At 45.5% G+C, this 19129-nt stretch overlaps 1 protein-coding gene across 1 annotated transcript in view; it reads right to left on the minus strand.

The window, feature by feature from the left end:
- LOC144762471 (adhesion G protein-coupled receptor F5-like) overlaps window positions 1–19129 on the minus strand; it is a 937058-nt gene that overhangs the window by 556803 nt on the left and 361126 nt on the right. The window lies entirely within an intron of this gene.

The raw sequence follows: 19129 nt of genomic DNA on the forward strand, positions 1-19129 counted from the left end.
AGAATTGTGTCTTTAATCGATCATAGGGGAATACATATGCATATCGATCATGCACATATAACATAGGATGGGGAACACGTAGGGACACAGAACATGGCAAAATTTACTTTTCCACACATCTAGAACAGTTTCAAACCTGTAGATGTCCTTAGTATTTAAGAATGATATCGTTAAAGTACCTAGGCCTGTTCTTTGCAGATGTGTAGCAAGTTTGCTTTCCCGGTAATGATCAATAAGCTGTTTCTGCGTGACACGGGAACATGATGACAATGGGTCAGACCATAAAGTGGGTAACCCTTGTTTCTCTAGTTCTATCTTTATGTATTTTAACCAGGGAATTTTCCCAACATTTGGTAAAGTAAGAATTTCTTGGAGTTCTTACCTGTAGTTAACTAGCTCAGGTACACTCCATATCCTGCGCCAGAATATTAAGGGCCGTAGTCCCATATCTTCGTCAAGGGGTCTCAAGCCCAAGTACAGTCTCATTGGCAACAGGGGAGTGCTAGGGGGAAGTGATAGGAGGTGTCTAATGAATTTATTCTCTATTGCTACTAAATCTTGATTACACGTGTAGCCCCAGAGTTCACTTCCATACATAGCAGCACCCCTAGCCTGTGCTCTATAGATCTCTAATGGGGGACCAACCGGCTTAGAAGAAGATTTATTTTTTGTAACAAGCTTGATGATTCCGCCTGCTATTTGGGCCAGTTTTAGCTGTGACTTCTCCCTTTGGTGCCCCCACGACATTTTTTCGTTTAGAGTAATCCCCAAGTACTCGAAGGTTCGGACCCTCTCTAGCCTATTGGCGACAATATACGGATTAGAGCGAGTTTTAGGTGGTGGGTTGAATCCATATATTTTGTCTTCAGTGCATTGATCTCGAGGCCATGATCTTTGCCAAATGCCTCGAAACCATTGAGAACTCGCTGTATCCCCATTGGCGACTTGGAGAGCAGCAGGGTGTCGTCTGCAAACATAATCGCCGGCACCCTGCTGCCCCCAAGTTTAGGGGCATCGCTATTTTCAACCCCATTCCAGTGGGCGATTACCCCGTTGACATAGAGGCAGAACAGGGTCGGTGTGAGCACACAACCCTGTCTTACCCCCCTGCCACCGGGGAATCTTTTGGACAGTGTTCCCTCCCTGCCACATCTGACCTGGGCATAGTTGTCAGTATGTAGTCTTCCAACCATGTTTAAGAGATGTTGCGGAACGCCCAGGTCTGAGAGCACAGACCAGAGTTTCCTACGCGGTACAAGATCAAAGGCTGCTCGTAGGTCAACGAATACAGTATAGAGGCTGCCACCCTCCATCTGTACCGTTTTCCAGAACAAGATGGTAAGACTGAAAATTTGATCTATGGTGGATACTTTGTTCCTGAACCCTGCTTGATAGACGCTCAGGACTGAGTGGTCTAGCATCCATTCTCGGAGACGATCCAGGATCAGCCTGGCAAAGATCTTTTGGGGGACGTCGATTAGACTAATGGGCCTATAGTTGACTGGGAGCAGAGGTGAACCCTTCTTGAAGATGGGGACAATCTCCGCCCCCAGCCAAGTAATAGGCACCATCATTCCTCCAAGAATTACATTAAATAAGACCTGTAGATAAGGAACCCAAACCATGGGTTCGTTTTTAAATAGGTCACCAGGGAGTTTATCCAACCCTGGGGCTTTTTCTGCAGCGAGTCTAGCAATAGCTGCCCCAACCTCTGCCAGAGTAAATTTATCCATTTCAGGAAATGGCACAGGGGTCATACCTACCATTGAGTCTTCCTGGTCACCAGAGGGATCTACGGTGAATTGGGCATACAAAAATCTAAAATGATCCTCCCATGCACTAGGTGTAATATTTGCCTCTACTGCCGGAGAAGGGTTCAAACGTGCCATTTTTAACGACCTGCCAGAATTTCCGGGCGTCTCATAATTTCAGAGCGGCCGTCATATCTGTCCAGATGTCTTCATCCCATTCGATCTTAACATTAGAAATAAGGTATTTATACTCCTTTCTCTTAGCTCTGACCAGTGAGATGTTATCGTGTTGCTTCATGGCCTCAAGTAGGTCGGTTTTAGCCTTCCTGCAGGCAGCGTTATACCATGAGGCGCTCATCCCATTCCCTTTCTTTGCCCTCTGGGCAGGATTCAATACCTCAGCTAAAGAACTGCACAACTCCAAATGAATTGCACCAAGATCTCTGTGACTCTCCTCTGAAGGAAGCTTGTGAATAAGTTTTTCAACTTTTTGCAAGAATGGAACAGTCATTGCATAGAGCCTCTGAAGATCCGTAGGACGTCCTACAATTTTAGACCATCGAACTCTGCGGCGGTTACTAGCCAAAGTCATACTCGGATTCATGAGGTAATCAACTCCCTGCATGGAAAATGTAACACCAGGGACCGAAATTTTTAAGCTCAACGCATTATGGTCGCTATCATCTCGCGGGGAAACCTTGAAATCTACAATTCTGGCCCATTCAGACGTTTCCATTAGTATGTAATCCAGGCGAGAATTGTGCCCCGGTTTGTTGAAGGTGGGTTTAGGGGGAATATCTTCACCAACCCGGCCATTACAGGCCCTTAGAGAATTTGCTAAGGTTAGGCACATGATCTGTGTCGCTAGAGGTGTCCAGGACTTCACTGGGGGGCCTGCCAATTTAGGAATTCCCCTCTGATCGTCCTCCTCGGTGGTCGCACCTTCTAAAAATAATGGGAGCGGTTCAAATTGACAGTTAAAATCTCCCCCAACCACAAACGGAATGCCTTGAGGGATAGTACTCAAAAACAATGATAGTTCCTCAATGGCACTAGAACCTTTTGCTATGCCCACTGGTCTCGAGTAAACATTAATCAATGCCAGTTTTGCGGCATTGGGCCATTCCAAGAGTACACATTGAACGTCTGAAGAATTAGTTGTAAGAGCCATTGCTTTACAGCCCAAATGAGATCCCACCCAGATAGCTAGTCCACCTGACGGGCATCCCTTCCTCTTCCAATTCGCCCAAATTGAGAATGTGTCGAACCCTACACGCCTATGGTCTTCTCTTGCCCATGTCTCCTGGAAGAGGCAGACGTCAAATGAATCTATAAATAACCCCCAATCCGGGGAGTCTAATTTATTTTCCAGACCCGCCAAATTCCAGGAGACAATAGAGATAAAACCCCTGTCACACAGATCTGTATTGGCGCTATTACTTATACCTAGATCTGCTAATTCCTCAATAGCCATCGGGCTATTCCGGTCAGGGGGGATAGGACTCCTCTTAAAAATTTTGGGGGAGGATTTCTTCGTTGGCTGTGATGCTGTGGGCGGCCCGCCGACGATGGGTGACTCGCCACACTCGTCAACTCCACCCCTCGGGGATACAAGGTCCACCCTCTCGTCCTCAGATGGGATAGTGGAATTTAGCTGTCAGTCAACCATCTCTGGACAACTAAATCTGTTAGCTGTCGGGAAGCTGCCCCAGGTGTCTCTGTGTACCTGGTCTCTTAAGCCCTGTGCCACCCAAGTCCCCCAGTCTCCACCCCTTATGGGGTGCCCTACTGTGTGCCAGTCAGTGTCATTGTACCAAACTCGTGTCGGGCCAATCCTTGGGGGGATAAAAAAGGGAAAGACGTCTAGTTGCGATCCCCTCATGTATGTCCTGTGTGTTCCATGCACACACATGGTCAGCTGTGTGAGGGTCCGCAAAATTAACCAATATACAGTCATCCTGGACTGATTTTCGCTCGTAGCCCACCCACGTTACCCTACGAACCGTCAGAATCTTGCTTACTCAGTTAGATGGAAGGGGCTAATTTATATTAAGCCAGTGTTGGACTTTATTTTTTAAAGACCAATTGGGTTCCTCATCGTCCTCACCCAGTTTTGGGACCCCTGTCATGACTACGATGTAGGGACTTGCCTCCGGGGGCAAGTTTACCGCTCGTCTCCTAGGGTGACTTCCTTCAGTGTTGTTCTTATTTGGCTGCATTATGGGTTCTCTAGTTAGAGTGTGCCCCTCTCGGGGAAGGGTAACAGAGGGTTTGGGTTTTGGTACAATTGCCTTCGCAGGAACCAGGGTAGACTTTGGTTTTGGGTTGGACACTGGTACTTGTAAATTTTTTGTTAGCGGGATCAGTGGGTATATCAATGTTAGGTTTACTTCCCCCTGGTTTTTGAATCCCCTGCGTGCTAGATTTTTTTGGGACGGCACACAAATCAATTATCTGTTTCTCAATTTGGGCAAGTCTTATCTCAATTGGGAGTAAGGTAATGTTTAAAGAGTTCTGCTATCCTAGGCAGGAGTGAAATATTAACCTCATCGTCCCTAATACTGATGCTGTCTGGGTTAACTGGGACCTCAACATTCACTCTACACGATGCCTCATTTGTAGGGATATTACAAGAGGGATCATGATCTATAATCGGGTTTGGAACAGGTGTCCCAGGAGACTTTGTAGGTTGTTTACCCCTCCCCCTTAATATTTTTCATTTGATTATTTTGGGGATGGCTCCCTCCCTCTTGCCCTTCAGCTGGCTAGCGCTCAGGTCAACAGGTGAAGTAATACTGGCTATATCCGGGGTTTTTTCAAGGTCTGTACTTGATTGTAAGTCTAGTGATTGGTACAACACTGATAGGTCCACCCTACCGGGCAGACTCTGTCTATGGGCGTGTATATCCACATTAGTTGTAGCGGGGTTTTTTAGAGGAACCAGGCCTTTTGATTGTTTCGGAGTTTTGGCTGTAGCAAGATGACCCATAGAAGATCTCTTAGCCGAAGCGAGATCTTGGGACACTCTGCGCTCCATCGAAGAAATGTCCTGGTCTATAAAGGAATTAGCCATTATGATAAAAGGATCCAGAGTGCCCAGTTGGGGAGCCCCCCCCCCGCAGCTGTTTTACTTCTGGAGCATCTTGTACACATAGTTCACAAAAAACTTTGGTTAACCAGAATCTATGCGAGAAATACCCAGATACAAACAACAAAATATATTTTATTACGTGCAGCTGTATTAATTAGGCTCCAGGAGGAGTTGCGGGAAGAGGCAGCAGGTGTGTGTGGTGTTGGAGCGCACTGACCTGTGGTTCTCGCAGTCCCGCAGTCCCGAGCACCAGTGTACAATCCAATAGGGCAAGGTTAGCTCCCAGCAGCAGTTAGCTTTAGTTCAGACTACAAGTGGCGCCCGCGAAGCGGGGGGCGCAAGTCACTTTAACAGGCAGCAGGCTGGGTAGGGAGGAGCTGTGGGAAGAGGCAGCAGGTGTGCGTGGTGTTGGAGCGCACTGACCTGTGGTCCTCGCAGTCCCGCAGTCCCGTGCAGCAGTTCCGAAGACGTCAAAAAGAACACCAGTCCCGCAGTGTACAATCCAATAGGGCAAGGTTAGCTCCCAGCAGCAGTTAGCTTTAGTTCAGACCACAAGCGGCGCCCGCGAAGCAGGGGCCGCGAGTCACTTTAACAGGCAGCAGGCTGGGCAGGGAGGAGCTGCGGGAAGAGGCAGCAGGTGTGCGTGGTGTTGGAGCGCACTGACCTGTGGTCCTCGCAGTCCCGCAGTCCCGAGCAGCAGTTCCGAAGACGGCAAAAAGAACACCAGTCCCGCAGTGTACAATCCAATAGGGCAAGGTTAGCTCCCAGCAGCAGTTAGCTTTAGTTCAGACTACAAGCGGCGCCCTCCCTGTCTGATAAGTTGGGCCTAATGGTGGTCACCCCTCAGAAAAATCGTTGTTGTCGACATGTTTTGCGCTGTTGATGGTCTTAGGGACAAAAAGCATTCAAATATTTAGTGGATACTACCCACACTCAGTGGGGTCAGTTCATGCTACCTACTATGTGTGTATCGTGTTGGTCCAAAGTTCTGCGAATTGCCATGTCAACGGGTGACGAGGAGGCGCCGCGTGATACGCTTGCTTCGGTTTAGTTTGGCGGCCCAGTCAGCATCAGCTACACTCCTCCGAGTCCCTGGAAGATTCATCTCTAAATTAGCTAGATAGCTCCACCTTGTGGCAGACTGTCACAAGCGCTAGTGTTGACAAATAAGTGCTGGTTCCGAGCACTGGAAACCACCAGCTCAAATTAAGCACTGCTTTCATTAACCCCTTCGGGGCTGATGACAAGCTCAGCTCGTCATGGGCGTAACCTGCGCTACGCTGATGACGAGCTGAGCTCGTCATGTAATGCTGTTTTTTTAAAAACGCAGCACGCAGCGGGAAAACCGCTAGCGCGCATGCGGTAAAGGGTGAAGCCCCTTAGGAAGGCAGCACATTTCAACAAGAACTAACAGGAATGTCCTCAAGGGTTACACTTTTATGGTAAGAAGGCCCTGGGTATTTTCTGCTGTCAGTAAACTTCCTTGTAAAAACCACCTTCCGCATAGAGTTGAACTTAAATTTGTAGGAATGCCACTGGCTCTTCCCATGGCATTCATATTATGTTGGACGGCTTAGATATAGACATGGTCACTGGAATTAGGTGACGTTCTCCACATAATTATATATTTGGAGAGTTTTCCACAGGCTCCATATTCTAATGCATAATTTGTAAATCCAATAGGCCACTAAAATGTATCAGTGTTCTGGAGATAATGATTCAGTCTGAGGAATTCTGTTTCATGGGGCCCAGGGAATACTCACAACAATAATTTAAATGTCCTAATTCCTGAAGACCTGCTCTAAGCATATGGATTCCTTAGTGGTAAATTGAGTTAACGGCAAAGGTAAACAGGAGCCTAGAAATCATCCAACCTGTAATCAATAGTACCTACTAGTCCATAAAGGCTGGATTGGCTCACCAGCGACCCATTTCCTCAGCAATCTAAATTACAATGTGAGAATGTTTAAGACTTCTAAATTCAGTATCTGTATTAACCCCTGTAATTTTCTTGCATTCGACCTCGCTTCCCAATTGTTCTGTATGCACATCCCTTTCTTTCTATTTTTCTAATTCCTTTCTCCTACGCATTTTTATTTCCACAGCTGTTTCTTTTGAACCTTGCCCTCATTATTCTCTTCCTCTGTCACCCGTAAATTTTTCCTTTGAAATCCTCTCTCTATATCACTCCCTAGCTGTACCCTCTACACATTTCTCACCCCAGGTACTGCCCCTCTACCTTCCTCTTGCTTCTTTTAGGTGGTTGTCCCCAAGACAAAGCCTTCCACTAGCTGGTCTTCTTTCACTTTCTCTGCCCTGCTGTGCTATCTGCATCTGCTTATCTTATCTCACTGTGGTAAATAAATAAATAATACCTCTATTTTTGACTAGATATATCATAACAAATAGCTCAATAAATAAGAGTCAAGATTCGAGGTAGCTGGAGTTTGCAGGTTTAATACAGCATAAAGGACAGGAACAGGACAACCTGCACGGGAACAGAATGGCAGGGCTTAGCAGGGGGCCCCGACAGCTGTCGGGCAGGATCTGGGATGAGCGCGCTAATTTTAATAACAATGTACAACATATATATACTAAAACAATTGCATTGCAGTAAGTACAGTAGGCGTAGCAGTGGGTGGGGTTCGTAGCAGTCGCGAAAGATAAGACTGAAAGTAGGTGTAACAAGAGGCGTGAACATAGACATGTGATGCAAACGTAACAGAATATGTCATAAATGGGGCGGAAACATGGAGGGGGCTACCTAAGGAGCCGGGACCTCTGACCCAGTGGTGTGCGCAAACTGGCAATGACGTGTTACTAGGGAGAAGCTGGGGGCTATGACTTCTGCGCTAGAAGGAGAGACGAAAGTCTGGAGAGTCAGGGCGACATGTACCTAAACATTATCTAGTATCTGATGTTTAGAGAACACGTTGATAGAATCCAAAAGTTATCAGGGCAAAGGCTAACAGACTCCAAGACTGGTGCATGCATTATTCTACATGTAGTGCGTGCTGAGGAATATTAAATGACCATTAATACAGTATTTCTCTTACATGGAGACGTAAAGGCTAGACGATGACTGAAACTATTGATGCGATTCAGTAGCTCAGGAATGCAGAGAAGGAGGGCTGGACTGATAACTAGAATCATAACATACTCTTGGCAGACTGGCAGGCAGAGCCAGGCCGTGCCGAGCACTGTGAGGCAGGAAGTAAGTGAAGGGTCAGGGATACAGGTGGGGGCTGTATCGCTCCTCAGCGAGGGTTCAGGAGACAGGAGCTGAATCTGGCGTCCGGGCCCTTTTGAGGCCTAGAAACGGGGACTTTTACTGAATTAACGTGCACACTGAGAAACGTGGCAACATAACTTTACATAGGCCTAATACTCGTAGCTTTCACGAGAACTGGAAACTGGCATACTAGAGTTGGACACAACTAGAATTGCGTCTTTAATCGATCATGAGGGAATACATATGCATATTGATCATGCACATGTAACATAAGATGGGGAACACGTAGGGACACAGAACATGGCAAAATTTACTTTTCCACATTCCCTCCTTGTCACTACGTTTCCATCAGGAAACATCAATATTCATGATACCATCTATCATTTCATACAGTATCATTTGCTCGTCTCGAATTGTCTTGGAACGGGACTTAGGACGGGGACTAAGACTAGGAATACAGGATGTAGCACAAATGCCGCAAATCGCAGGGCCACATTGTAAACAGAGGCAGCAACTGAAAACGATCATTACTGCTATACCTAGGAATGACAATACTTTCCATCCCCAGGCAGAAATTATACTCCAGAGCCAACCGGACCATGTCCAGGTGCCTGGATTCTGGTGTAACTGATGGGCAATTTTATGAAGTCTGGTTATAGCTGAATAAACAGACGGCGCGTTATTAGGAATGAAAATGCAGCAACTAGATCCGATGACTCTACATGCCCCGCCCCTATCGGCCAGTATGACGTCAAGGACGAGACGATTTTGCAAAACTACAAATCTCATAGCAGATTGCTCTTCGGTTAAGTTACCTAGAGCAGAAGTAGTCTCATTCACTACTGCTTCAAGGGTTCTGGTTAACCTACGGATTAGCTTACTATTCTGGACAGGACCTATAAAGAAGAAGAATCCTTTATTAAAATCTTGATACTGTTCTAGAGTAGTTTCAGTTTGATCGACAATTGGGGACTCGATCTCCCTTCTATGTCTAATGTGTACTAGATGTGTGTTTCTATGATAATCGGATGGGGCTAGGAAAACTGGTGGCAGTAGGAAGGCAATGTAACAGATTCCATCCCAATCGAGGGGCAGACGAACATATGCGGTCTGACCACAAACAAAATATGAATGACGTGAGGCTTTGAAAATAGATTCCCTACTGTCACTATACTTGACAATAGTAGTACAATCACTATGTCCTACATGTGCGGAACCATTCTTTCGGACACATAATTCGCCTTTGACTGGTAGTACTGTAATTGCAGGTAAATCTGGAGTAGTATCAGACTGAACATTCAGGACCATAAAATTCGAAGAATAATTACCTAGATTATAAACTTCATTTTCTAGATCTAACCCGGTTCTATGGGAAAGACCTTGCTTGTCTGGAAAACATGTACTGTTCAGAAGGGACATATCAGTTGAGGATGACGTTAACGTGGACCATGCTCCACACGAACCATTATGTGAAAATGGATAAGGAAAAAGTGGCAGAACTCCCTTCGGTGTCTGGAAAGGGGGGAGTCGACCACACACCCAACAATTAGTGGCATTGCTGGTCTGGTGTGAATAATGTAACATACGGATAAAGGTATTATTTCTCATAGCAAGACGATAGGATAGCTCGTGAGGAGGCAGATCACTAAATGTGTGCTCTACTGTAGCATTAGAAAACTTATTTACATGAAAAATTGGAAAACATAAATGCAATGCATAACTCGTGCAGGTAAACATCAAACTCAAAAATAGAAGAAAACATAAAATAATGATACATCTGATAGAGTTTTGACTAACTCTCTCACTATGGGGGTCTATTTTATACATGTCAGAAACCTGTCTAACCGTTTCACCTAGGGGAGGACTTAGACAATTAAACTGGCTGACTTATTTTACTAGACCGGAGCTTACGTTTATACTCCTGTTGCGGAGTTTCCTCTAACAGGGAGGGCTTGGTATCAATGTCTTTAGCGGGACAGTCCTTGAGAATAGTATTTTGGCAGTCTTTAAAGTCTTGACAATCCTCGGGAATGTTTTTGGAAAAAGTCTTAGTTCGGAGTCCGTGAAATGTTTTGACATGAGACAGGTGGACCCACCCCTTCCTGCCTTCCAGCTTGACGGCAGTACGGGTGGTCAAGAGGACGAGCTTCGGCTCTCTACAACGAGGCTCCAACGGACTTGAACGATCGAAATTCCTCACAAGGACCAGACTTCCGGGAACGATTTCATGCGGTTTCACCTCGGTATTGTCTGGAAATGCGGCGGCAACCTGTGAACGACAAGAGTGTAGGGCAGACATCAAGGAAGCTAGGTAATCTGTCAGCATATTACTGGAAACATCTGTAATACTTCGGGGTCTAGGCGTACCCCACATATTAGGGGGGCGGCCGAATACGACCTCGTAAGGGGACAGACCTGATCTGGAATGTGCGACCATGCGCATATAGAATAGGGCGACTGGCAGAGCTACTAGCCAGTCTACACCTTTCTCTTTACAGACTTTTGCAATGCAGATTTTCAGGGTCTGATTATGTCTCTCTACGAGACCTGCTGCTTCAGGATGGCGTACACAATGAAACTTCCACTGGTACCCTAACAGAAGGGAAACGTGCTTCATGAGTTCAGATGAGAATGGCTGGCCGTTGTCTGAATACACGACCCTAGGGAGTCCATAGCGGGGGAAGAATTCACGAACCAGCTGCTTGGCAGTGGTCGCGGCTGTGTAATCTGGAACTGGATATGCCTCTGTCCATCTGGACAAAGCGCATACAACTACGAGGACATACTTGAAACCTCGACATCGCTCCATCTGAATATAATCCATTTGGAGGACTTCAAAAGGGTGGTCAGGAGGCTGGAATCCCCCTTGTTCCACCGGGACACTTTTACCTGGATTGAACTGACAACATATCATACAGGTACGGACTTTCTGCTTGGCTGCAGCTCGTAAATGCTTGTTGAACCAAATGTTCTGGACACTGTCTAACATGGCTTTTTCTCCTAAATGTGCAGGACTATGTGCGGTATTAATAATGACTTGAACCATTGAGTCGGGGAGAAACCATGTGGCTTTTCCCTTCGTCAACCATCCTTGATCTGTCTGGACCCCTCCTTGTTCGGACCATTTCTTGATTTCATCGGGAGTAGCATGTGACTGGATATCTATGACATCTTGAGTGGGGTCCTTAACTGTCATACATGTAGTCGGATCTGGAGTGTGTGTCAGTGTCGTGTTAACTGGAATGTCTGGAGTCTGAGCTGTAAGCTTGGCTGTTTGATCTGCTAGATCATTACCTTGGGAAATAATGTCAGTAACTTTCGTATGTGCTTTGCACTTCATGATAGCGATAGCTGTCGGTAAATGTATTGCTTCTAACAGAGCTTGAATAAGGAGACCATGCTGAATCTTGGTTCCATGAGAAGTCATAAAACCTCTCTCCTGCCAGAGCACTCCAAAGTCGTGTACGACTCCAAATGCGTAACGTGAATCTGTGTAAATATTAACTTTCAGGTTCTTGGCACGTATGCAGGCTTGGGTCAGAGCGACTAGCTCTGCTGCTTGAGCGGACAGAGTGTCAATACGGTGTGTCTCTATAACTTCAGTGTCAGTAGTCACTGCATACGCGGCTACTAGATCTCCTGTACTTGTTCTCATACATGAACCATCCACATAAAGTGTCAGGTCGGGATCTGGTAATGGAATATCTGTCAAGTCTTGTCTTGGCTTTGTCATGGTGTTAACAACTTCCACACAGTCATGTGTGGCAGGATTTGAAGTAACTGACGGTAACAGTGTAGCAGGATTTAGAACGTTGCAGCGTCTGATTTCTATGTGTGGCTGGAACAGTGTCAATTCATAACCTGTTAAACGTGCAATTGTCAAGTGCTGAGTCTGTGTTCGGTTTAAAAGAACTCCCACGGAGTGTGGAACTTGTACTGTCAGGGAATGTCCTAACACTATGGAATCACTTTGTCTGATAGCTAGTGCTGTGGCTGCAACTGACTTGAGGCACGCAGGCAGAGCCTGGGCTACTGGATCTAGTGTGCTCGAAAAATAAGCACAAGGCTTGTATTGTCCTGCTTGATCTTGTGTGAGAACAGATAATGCTGTACCTTCACGTTCTGTGACGAAAAGTGTAAAAGGCTTACTGTAGTTCGGTGTTGCTAGAACAGGAGCTTGACATAAAGCTTTCTTTAATTCATTAAAACTAAGTGTATGTTCAGATGTCCAAGGGAGAACAGTCGATACGGCTGCCTCCTGTGTCGTTAACTGTATCAGTGGCTTGGCTAGGAATGCATACTGGGGAATCCATTGTCTGCAATAAGAAGTGAGGCCAATGAAAGCTCGTACCTCTTTCTGGGTCTTGGGCTGGGGAAGACTCGCTATTAACTGGATACGGTCAGGTGTCAACTGCCTACCCCTCTTGGACAGTAAGTGGCCTAAATAGATCACTTGCTGGACACAGAATTGAAGCTTCGAAGGGGACACCTTGTGCCCCATCTCGGCTAGGAAATACAGAACTGTAAGTGACGCACGCTCGCAGTCACGTTCAGAACGGGCTGTGACCAGTAGATCATCGACATACTGGAGCAGGGCAGTGTCAGTTGGCATGTGAATATTGTCTAGTTGTCTTTTAAGTGCTTGACTGTAAATACTAGGACTTTCTGTGAAACCTTGAGGAGCTCGTGTGAATTTATAGCTCCTTCCATTTAAACAGAATCCGAAAAGGAACTGGCTGTCTGGATGAATGGGGACACTGAAAAATGCGTTCTTGAGGTCTATGACTGTGAAAAACGTAGCTTCAGAATCAATGGCTGTCAATAGGGAAGAGATATCTGGAAGAACTGGGTACTGGGGAATGATACATTTATTAAGTTCTCGAAGGTCAATCACTAATCGATATACTAGAGGTGCATTTGGATCAGTACGTTTCATGACTGGAATGATAGAATTACATACATTGGAGTCAGTTTCTACAACCACTCCTTGAGCAATGAGCTCGTCAATAATTTTGGATAAGGCTGTTACAGCCTCAGGTGGCAATCTGTACTGTCTGATTCGTGGTAACACTACACCTGGCTTGAGAGTCACACGATGGGGTGTGATTTGCATAAAACCTACATCAGTTGGACCTTGTGCCCATAGATGCTGGGGAACATTTAACAATCTTGGATCAAAATCACGTAATACATAGTGACCCTTGAAGTCACGTAAAAACAAACGTATTCCCTCTGGGGAACAACAAATAACTGCACCTAATTCTTTCAATGTCTAAATACCTAACAAATTTTCTAGACATGACTTTGTAAGTAACAGGTCAGTAGTTCGGGACAATGGACCTACTTCTAGAGTAACTGGTTTAGAAATCTCGTTTACAATAGGCTTTCCTGAAAATCCAAGGGAAACATTTCTTGAGCCTGAGAGCGGAGCCCCTGGAACCTCGTCGTGACTTATGGTAGTCCTACTTGCCCCTGTATCAATCAAAAACTTTCTGTCTTTCCCTAATACTTGACTGTGAACATAGGGACCCTCTTGATCTACAGGTATCTCGATGAGAGGCAAGCCTACCTCCCTCTCTAGGCTGTTTCATGAATACTGCTGGTACTCTGGATACTCGGACTGTGCATACTGGTACATCTGCTGTGTAACATGCTGTGTTGCAGCAATAGGCTGCGGTACTGTAACTGTCTGTTGTGCATTCTGTGGTGACTGAGAAGTCTGTGAAACTTGTTCTTGTCTAGGCGGACGTGGTCTTTCTTTAGTCTTACCAGTAGCTATATTGTGTTTCAGAACTGCACACTCGTTTATAAAATGACCTGGCTGTTTACAATAATTGCAGGTCCCTTTAACAGGAACTGCAGGATGACTGGCTTGATTCGTACCCCTCTTCTGACTGTCTTGAGGAACAGATTGTGGAACTAATACTTTCATTTTCGTGTCTTTCATACGTTTCCTTTCATGATCTTGCTCTTCTCTGATTCTATTCTGGTGATACTGAAGCATCTGTAACATTTGGGACGGAGTATTAGCTTGCCAAGTACTTTCGACTTTCAAAACTCGGTTTTTAACTTGTGGACTTGAATTCTCAACTAGTTTAGTAACAAAAAGATGAGGGTATGACTCACTACTCGTCTTGAGACCACTGTTGATGCTAAAGCATTTCTCGAACCTAGAATAAAAATCACTAGTATCTTCGTCTGGTTTCTGTTTACAGGCTGAGATTGCATCCCAGTCTTCCTTTTTCATGGCTAGTAATCTTGGCAATACTTGAATTAACAGTTCGGGCAATTCTTTACATTTGTCTCCTAGACCGGTACCTGGTACACGTATATTATCTTCAGCTTCTAGAGCTGCCCAATCTAACTTTTTCTCTCCCACCTCCCATTCTTTTTCCTTGAGTTTTTCATATGTGCCCGCAGGCAACAGGACCTTTAACATTTTAATTATATCTGGATACGTGTATTCTCCCATACGGAGCATGTCTTTTAATTCACGGTGGAACCCTGCTGGATCTTTATCGTGACAGGGAATTAATTTCTTCATCTCTAACAGTTCCATCTTTGTAATCGGGGTGTAAACAAATACTCGTTGCATTTCACCGGCTGGTGTCCTGACTGGGTGTACTTCTCGTAACGGATTCTGTCTGTCTATGTAAAACGGTTTACTTTCTGGGGGTGAGACGTGGACAAAATGCGGGTTCAGAAACGTTCTATATTTGTGGCGCTGTTCTAGAATGACACTAATTAAATCGGTACCTAGACCTTTCCATCTATACTGGAGTAACTCGTTCAGAACATCATGTAACGGACCTGGATCGGAATGCTGACCCTCATACAGAGTAATGAGGTGCTGGATCATATACATACCCACCAGTCGCTGCTCGGCTGGGGGCAGTTTCAGAAACATTTGTGCCACTATTTCGTCTGGAAAAGTGGTAGAATCAGTAATCCATCGGACTGCTGATCGGGCTAGTTCTTGTTCATGCATAGTACTAAGTTCACTATAACCGATTCGTGATTTCAGAATGTGATCGGTAGCTTGGAACACTTGCTCTAGAGAACCTTGTTCTGGTGCTGGAAGATGAACAGTTTTCTTGTAGTCTAGACGTGAATGTCGGTCGGAAAGTCTAGTTCTCCCTACATACGCTATTCTGGAAGGATTCTCGTCGTCTACCTCTTCAGTAGAAGAGTCATTTTCTTTCTCGCTTACTAGTGCTTCTTTGCGTTGTTCGTGTAACCTTATTATTTCTTTACGTATTTTCTTGTACATACTCTCTATACTACTGATGGTTCTGTGCTTACCCTCGGCTATATTATCACTCCACCTTGTCAGAACTTTCATTTCGGTCTGATCTTTAGTTGGAGAATCTTGTTCTCTTATTAAACAATTAATCAGAAACTTTAATAGCATGAGCTGAATCTCGGCTTTCCTTTGAGACATGGCTTCGCCAATACTTTCTGGATCGTCTCCTGTACGAATAAAACGATACATTCTGTCTAGATCTTCTTTCATATTCGGTAGGGTGACCAAATACTCGGTCACCTGCCTTATACGTACGGAATATATAACCATACTATCCTCGCCTGGGACTGGATCATAACAGCATTCAGTAAGAGCTCGCCTGATTTCTGCAATGGACCGATATTTGGGCGTACGCTGTAACGCACGTTCATGTAACTCGACTGACGTTACACGTTTGTGTGGCGGCGGGGGTTCCCGGGGGACCTCCTCCCGCGGCCCCTAAACTGGAATCGTCGACTGATACTCTTCGCGCTGGCAGAGTGACCGATGTAGCGGGTACTTGTAATGTAGGCTGGACCGGGGGTACCATAACAGGTACTGTAACAGGTGCCCCGGTGACTGGAGGAGCAGGAATTGCATTATCTACAGGAGCTGGCGGAACAGGATTTGCATATTCTTGGACTGTGTCGTCCAAATAGGACGAGAGAAAAATATCAGCTGCGGTCGGTTTGTGACGTAGCTTGGTCGGAACTACTGGTGGTGGAAAATTACTGGATGCCTCCGGGGTTGCTTTTGGCAAGCCCTCGGCAAGAAGAGGGTACATACCCTTAATAAGGGCATTCCTCTGTCTGTCTGACTGTTCGGTTTTAACTCGTTCACCTATTTCGATTAATTCCCTTTCTTGGGCTCTTTCTAAGGATTCTCTACTTAATTCTGACTTTCTGATTTCTTTTTCTGTTCTTTTATGAGATTCTTTGCGCCATAACTCGATGGCATCTTTCTGTGACTGTTTGGCTTTCTTTTTCCATAATACTTCTTCTACTCGCATGATGCACTCGGCATCCCATGTGCCTGATACAGGCCATCTGTACTTTTCTTCTAATTCCTTGGTATACTCGACCCATAAATCTAGATACAATATGGCACTTATGCCATGCTTGTGATACATAAAATGACCTGGACTGTCCCTAGGCGGGACAGGAACTGCTTCCTCGAGCAGACCTTTTCTAGTTTTTAACTGACGTAATTTCGAGAACAGAGGCATGGCTGAACTAGAGTCTAGACACAATACAATACACAATGAACACGATAATTACTTGAGGAACACCACTTTCATACTACGACATTGAAAACACATTGAAATAACATTTAAAATAACAGTTCGGACAAGATACTACCTGAAATGCTGAGAACAGAACACATGAATTTTCTCGAGAACAGAACTGACTAGAATTACTAGATGCACTGCTGAAACAGTACGAAACTTACCGGTCTCATAAAGAGACACGTCAGGACCCGCACCCACCTAAGTGGACACTTCATGTTGGATCTGTGTACCCCAAACCCACGGACCAGAGACAATTAAATTGACCCTGTCTAGATACTACCCCAGCAACGGTACTCACCGGGCAGCAGGAACGGAAGGCCTCGGACTGGACTGGACTGTTACGACGACGGACGGATGAACTTCGGACTTCAGTTACGGGTGGGCCTCCGGATACCTCGGACCTTGGACTCTCGGCTTGGGCTCTGGTCGGGACTCGCCGCGTTCCTCCACCGCCTCGTCTGGATGCTGGACCGCAACCTCCGTCTCCTCCGTGGGCCTGAGGGATACTTGAAGCAGAAATATCTGCACGTGCACGGTATGGTTCCGTCACGGCTGCAGAGGATCAGGGGGCTGGCGTGGCTTCTCCGGCGCGTGGGGAAAGGGCAAGTACCTGTTCGGGCGCCATTATGTGGTAAATAAATAAATAATACCTCTATTTTTGACTAGATATATCATAACAAATAGCTCAATAAATAAGAGTCAAGATTCGAGGTAGCTGGAGTTTGCAGGTTTAATACAGCATAAAGGACAGGAACAGGACAACCTGCACGGGAACAGAATGGCAGGGCTTAGCAGGGGGCCCCGACAGCTGTCGGGCAGGATCTGGGATGAGCGCGCTAATTTTAATAACAATGTACAACATATATATACTAAAACAATTGCATTGCAGTAAGTACAGTAGGCGTAGCAGTGGGTGGGGTTCGTAGCAGTCGCGAAAGATAAGACTGAAAGTAGGTGTAACAAGAGGCGTGAACATAGACATGTGATGCAAACGTAACAGAATATGTCATAAATGGGGCGGAAACATGGAGGGGGCTACCTAAGGAGCCGGGACCTCTGACCCAGTGGTGTGCGCAAACTGGCAATGACGTGTTACTAGGGAGAAGCTGGGGGCTATGACTTCTGCGCTAGAAGGAGAGACGAAAGTCTGGAGAGTCAGGGCGACATGTACCTAAACATTATCTAGTATCTGATGTTTAGAGAACACGTTGATAGAATCCAAAAGTTATCAGGGCAAAGGCTAACAGACTCTAAGACTGGTGCATGCATTATTCTACATGTAGTGCGTGCTGAGGAATATTAAATGACCATTAATACAGTATTTCTCTTACATGGAGACGTAAAGGCTAGACGATGACTGAAACTATTGATGCGATTCAGTAGCTCAGGAATGCAGAGAAGGAGGGCTGGACTGATAACTAGAATCATAACATACTCTTGGCAGACTGGCAGGCAGAGCCAGGCCGTGCCGAGCACTGTGAGGCAGGAAGTAAGTGAAGGGTCAGGGATACAGGTGGGGGCTGTATCGCTCCTCAGCGAGGGTTCAGGAGACAGGAGCTGAATCTGGCGTCCGGGCCCTTTTGAGGCCTAGAAACGGGGACTTTTACTGAATTAACGTGCACACTGAGAAACGTGGCAACATAACTTTACATAGGCCTAATACTCGTAGCTTTCACGAGAACTGGAAACTGGCATACTAGAGTTGGACACAACTAGAATTGCGTCTTTAATCGATCATGAGGGAATACATATGCATATTGATCATGCACATGTAACATAAGATGGGGAACACGTAGGGACACAGAACATGGCAAAATTTACTTTTCCACATCACTAGCAAGTCTCTGTGTACCCTCTTCCTGCTGTTTTGATTTCTCTCCTGTAGCTTTATCTTTTCCCCATGTGTACTAATTTAGAACTCTTGACAGTCCATCAGGGATAGCTACAAGGAAATGGCGCAGCGTTGCACACAATTTAGCAGCAACGCGCTGCATCATTTCTAAAATGCAAGGAAATGCCCTATGTACAAGAATACGGCGCACCCCTGTGTTTTTCCTTGCACTGGCGCTAAAAAAGCTGCCTAGTGCCAACACAGACAGCCTTGTGTCATAGTGCAAGGATGTCTGTTTTGCAAGGATGCGTGTTTATGAGCAGGAAGGGGCAACTTCCTGCACATAAATAATCTTTAACGGTGATTTGCTCTTTCTATGTGTGCTGCAAAATTCAGCACACATTGAAGGAGAAAAAATGAGGAGAAATAAAATGTCCTTGTTGCACCAATGTAACAACTGCTATTCAGTGCCAATGCTTGTTGTCATTTAAATACAAATTTGATAAACAAAAAGGATTGTTGATGCAGGTAACGTCTTCTGTAAGGCTAAAGACCACCTGCTGCTATGTCCAATTTTATTTGTTATTGCATGCATCTAACCTCCATGATGGTTGCAGCGTGTTTTCTTTTGTCTACTTTATTCTTTTAATTTAC

Source organism: Lissotriton helveticus, chromosome 6 (assembly GCF_964261635.1).
Source record: "Lissotriton helveticus chromosome 6, aLisHel1.1, whole genome shotgun sequence".
NCBI lineage: Eukaryota > Metazoa > Chordata > Amphibia > Caudata > Salamandridae > Lissotriton > Lissotriton helveticus.